This window comes from Bison bison, unplaced genomic scaffold (genome assembly GCF_000754665.1).
Source record: "Bison bison bison isolate TAMUID 2011002044 unplaced genomic scaffold, Bison_UMD1.0 scf7180017864481, whole genome shotgun sequence".
Classification (NCBI taxonomy): domain Eukaryota; kingdom Metazoa; phylum Chordata; class Mammalia; order Artiodactyla; family Bovidae; genus Bison; species Bison bison.
Window position 1 is genome coordinate 8,844,677 of NW_011495041.1, and position 1,071 is coordinate 8,845,747.

Below are 1,071 nucleotides of genomic sequence, written 5' to 3' on the forward strand. Positions count from 1 at the left end.
ATATATATCCACCTTATACCATCTTTAAGCCATTGTTTAAGGTAGGATTTTTTGTTTCTTCTTTAATTTCCTTATTCTATTAATTTCTTCAAGTCTTATCCACACTATAGAGCCTGATTTTGATTCTCAGCAGTTAGATGAGGCTTTCTCATTAGTCAGGGTCCTAGCAAGAAGCAGATGACATCTCAGATAGAAATAAAATATATATGTACAAAAGTAGGCAAAGTGTAGGCAAGGAAAAAAAGGGATAATGTAGTATCCCACAGTTGATAAGATGCTAAGGCCTGACAAGGCAAACCAAAGTGAATTCTTAGAAAGGAAACTAGAGAAAGAAGCTGTTTGATGTCATTCTTCTTCACATCAATTCCTTTTATAATTCCCCATTGGATGAGCCATACAGAAAATTATAGAATAAGAAAAACTATTAATGTATCCCAATGGGTCAAACTGTTGGGGGAGACGATCAGAGTGGAGAAGGATTAAGTGAAGCTGGTAAAACAAAATGCAGTTAATTCAGCCCACTTATTCTTTGTACTTTTGTAAGCAAAACACAATTGCCCCAGGCATTTATAACACATACAATTTGTATTATTTCTGTGAAATTAACTTGCATGGCACATAAGAGTGCTTCCTTGATTGTCTTGATTTTTTTATTTTTTGAAACAAATCCTGTTTACCTGCTAGCATACCAATAAGAGTGAATCTAAAATCTTTAAAAGCATGTACTGTGTGCTGATTGTAGTGTATTCTCTTGGATATATTTACTTACTAGAGACAAGTTTTTTTAAAACTATTTATAATATTTTGTTACTGTTTAAAAATTTTGATTTTCAGGTGGAAAGAGTGAGAAGTACAAGGATCTCATGCTTGCTGTCTTCTAATTTTGAACCAGCTTCTCTAAGCAAATTACTCTTTCCTTATTCTTATATCTTATTTATATCTCAACCCCACTGAAATTAACCCACCACCTTCATGCACTGAATTTGGTTTGAGATATAGATAAGAACAATGGTGTGATCACTCACCTAGAGCCAGACATCCTGGAATGTGAAGTCAAGTGGGCCTTAGAAA